This window comes from Osmerus eperlanus, chromosome 3 (genome assembly GCF_963692335.1).
Source record: "Osmerus eperlanus chromosome 3, fOsmEpe2.1, whole genome shotgun sequence".
NCBI lineage: Eukaryota > Metazoa > Chordata > Actinopteri > Osmeriformes > Osmeridae > Osmerus > Osmerus eperlanus.
Window position 1 is genome coordinate 9917417 of NC_085020.1, and position 4317 is coordinate 9921733.

Below are 4317 nucleotides of genomic sequence, written 5' to 3' on the forward strand. Positions count from 1 at the left end.
CACCTCGGCCCACAACCCTCCATCCATCCACCCGTCGAGACCCCGGCCAACGGACCCACGGACTGTTCCTTAGCGTTCTTTTTGTGGGGCGTTTAGGGACCCTAGTGACTCAGAGGGACCCCTTGGAAGCTTAGAACCCCTAGAATATTTCAAATCCTGGAACTGCTTCCTTGAGGTAGAAAGAACATTGTTTCTACCCCAGGAGTCCCCAAGACAGAACTGCACTCCCCTCCACTGTTGTTCAATCTTTAGCCAAAACTAATTACAGACAAACATGCAGGGCATACACACGTACCCTACACACATGGCACTTGTTACAAGCATCAGTGGTATTATGGCAGCTCTATTAAAAACCCAGCAGCAGTCCTCAACAACAAACCACATACATGATTAAACCCATGCAGTGCGTGTGTGTGAGTGTGTGGATGTGTACAAACGTGGGGAGCACATCGTCACACCTGCTCAGACCCCTGTCTGTCTCCCAGCTTAGAACACTTTTACACACCACACAATACTTCATCCAGCCCAGTAAAACATGATGGACCCTGGTAGCTGACATCATCACCTGAGGTTCTCTTGGAGGATTAGATCTTGTATCCGATCTTGATTTCACCTCCTATGGCTGACTATAACACATAGGGGGGTGGAGGTATGAAATGGATTCTCTGGTGGAACGTTGGGTTGAGGGGAAGACTTCTTTAGAGGGACTGTGAGTAGGGGATGGGAGTTGGCAGTACAGTATGATCATGTGTGCATGAACTCAATGGCACTTCCAGGATTGTCAATGTCAGTGGTCAATGTATTTTATCTGTACAGTCTGTGCATCTGTAAGTCTGTTTGACTTCTTCGCAGTTAATGTCGCTGATGGTATTATCAAAACTACCATTATTATCATAATCATGACGGAATATGTGAATACTGACACCCTCAAGTACATACCTTACAATGACTTCAGATATTTGGGATAGGCTTCACTATCCATCTAGTACCATTGCTTACCGAAGTGTGTTCAGTTACTGTACCTACTTTAAACTTCACCAGACATGCCATACTGTAGAAATTATTACTACTACCATCAGTGTTTAGCACAGTTTCTCCTGATTTATGGCCCAAGACTAGGTTTTGGCTTAAAGATTGCATTATGTTTATTAGACAGGTTACACAAAAGTTTTGTAGTTACAGTTAATCACTTATTCGTTTGTAGTACCGATTTTCCGCGTGATCTACAGTACGTACACACAACTCACACACATTCTCAGATCCACACAAATCCACTCAAACACACGTACACGAACGCTCTCACACACACTTCAATGCCTTTGTTGTATGGTATACTGAAAAGGTATCCTCTCTCTGTAAAATTCCCCTGTTTGAGTCCATAGCTGAGCTGACAAGGCATATGGCTGCTTCACGTGAGAACATAATAAACATCTTTTCTTCACACAGGAGATTAATCTGCCTTTCTCTAGCTGTCTCCTCCGACTGTGTCACTCCTTTATCACACACACACACCCGACCCCCACACGTGCACACGGAGGGATAGAGTAACTATGGCGAGAGAGAGAGAGAGAGAGAGAGAGAGAGAGAGAGAGAGAGAGAGAGAGAGAGAGAGAGAGAGAGAGAGAGAGAGAGAGAGAGAGACAGGGAAGATCCAAAAGAGAGAGCAAGAGTTAGAGGGTACTTTGTGTGACATGAGACAGGGGGTATAATTATAGGCGGGACTAATGTGACAGCGTGACAGAGGACTAGCATAATGCCTGTCAAAGTAACGCTAACTGTATTTTTATGGCTGTCCAAAAAGTACGATATGAATGAGCTGTTTGGCAATGTAAGCGGCCATCACACATTCCTGTCTCTCTCTCTTTTTTGCTCTCCCCCCCCCCCACACACACACACACTCCACACACACACACATACATACACTGTAGTTCTAATTAAAGACGCAACAAGCTCAAATGTCATCATCAAATATAGCCTTGGTTTCAATCCATGTGCCCAGCAGCATGAGCGGCTCCAGGTGTGAAACAGCAACACATATGGTGTTTTCACAACCCCTCAAACCCGCCATAACATCCATCCCACACATTCTCTCACTGCACAGTGATAATCAGAACCATTCATCATGCAATAAAGATCACAGGGAAAATATGTTTGACCACACATGGCTAGGTATGTATATTTGTATTTGCACATGTTCAGGATGGCTTCATATATGTGTTTTGTACATGTTTCTGTTCCGGAGGGCTTCTAGAATGTTCTCTGTATAATGGGCCTTACAATGGCTTGGATGAGGAAGAAACCATTTAACCAATCACTGGAGGAGAGGGTTAATACAAAAAGTGTGTTCATTGCTAATGTGCTGGATATGAGATTACAAATATCCCTGTCTTTAAAATATTATCCTGAATAAACAATCGCTATTACTTTTAAAGACAGACCAAAGTCCCATACTGTCATATAGTTTGTGTGTCTCTTTTTTATGTAGGAGCATGTCTGTAATTGAAACCTTCCAAGGTCCTCCAGGTCTATGTGTTAGAGGGGATCAATCTATATTAAAATTCATAACTTCATAACTTAATTAAAATTGTAAGTAAAGAACAATTTTGTAACTGAAGGCCTGTTTTTGAAAGCTTGTTAAGGACCTTAAAGCGGTTAATATATTTCCATTTTTATAGTGTATTGGAATCACATTTCCCTGTTGACTGAACTGAACTGAACTGAACTAATCTAACACTGCTACACTCATCACCCAAACACCGCAGGTAAACCCAGGCAGAGGGGAGGAACAGGGGAGGAACGTCAGGAAAAAGGGATCCCATTCAACATGAATGAATGACGTACTGTTAGTGCCCTCTGCTGGTTGTCTGAAGTACAAACACTTGTTGATATTCCTTGACTGCCCTCCTTAACATGCTCCACAGACCTTCTTAGGCAAACAGACTGCATTTACCTCCTAGTGGTTGCCCTACTCATGTGACAAAGATACTCGTGGGCCTAAAAGGGTAAGGGCGATCACAAAACAAGACATCATGCTAAAATATAGCGGATAAAGATATTTCAATGCAACCCAACCTCTTTTGAACGACATAACAGTGTGTCTGCTGGAAACATGTATGTAACCCGATGTAGCAGAGCCAGAGACTAACTATCCTGCTGCTATTCTGGTCCCAGTTTCTGGGTTAACAACAACCCTCAAACACACAAACACGCACACACACAAATGCACACAGACAGTCTGATAGTTTTACACACAAACTTGCTTTCCGTTGTTGCAGGAGAGACAGATAAGTGCTATCTGATGTTGTTTGACACCGGCATACCTCAGCTGTGTCAAAGTATCTGCTGTTCACTCTGCAGTTGGCTAGAGCTAGGACAGAGATATGCTAGCGTTGGGCTTTAGTAGATTACCCCATAAATGAGATCCAATCTGGATTAAGATTATCTGCGGTATGCCCATTATGGATCATATACTGTACTGCACTGCATCTTTTAGCATGAGACAGAGATCCGTACATACATCCACACCAACACAACACTCGACATACAACACACATGTACATGCACAAATAACTGCACACACATACACCCATACACACACAGACAAACACACACGCACTCAAAGACACACTGAGAACAAGGTATGAATTGTATGAGTGGCTAACACTGCATGTGGAGCGGGGTTCACAGGTTTTTAACCTCTCAGAAGAGTCCAAGAGTAGGACTCAATTTCTAACGATATTATTTATATCCACAAGGGGGCAATACAAACTATAGAATACGAATGAAGGTATGATCGTGTGTGCCGATGAGAGTGTGAGCCTTCATATTAGATGGTTCTGTGTATCAGGTGCAAAACTGATTATGAAATCCGATTAAAAAATGGTATAGGCTGTCCATAAGAAGCTTTTTAACATTTTACACAGCCTCGTCTGTACGGTGTTCCTTTGAGTTTTGCGTTGCATGTTATTGCAGGCAGAAAAAAAATGAATTTATGTTTCAGAGTTTAACAGACACGATTATGGTTCAAATTATTCCTATTAGTTCAGTGGGGTCTACACCAGTAGGGTGGCACACAACAGGAGGTATGAAAGTATCTGCTTAATCGAATACAATACTTAACTTCTAAGGCCACATCTCTCACACACCAAGGTGTTTTTCTAGCCTAGTGCGAGGAGATGAGAATAAACGACCTTTCGAGAAATATATGGTCCAAAATGTCACAACAGAATCATGCTGCTTGAGTAGTCTAGTCTACAACTCGTAGGCGGGGCCGAGGGGAAGCGGCCCTGCCTTGACGCTATAATACAGATGCGATCC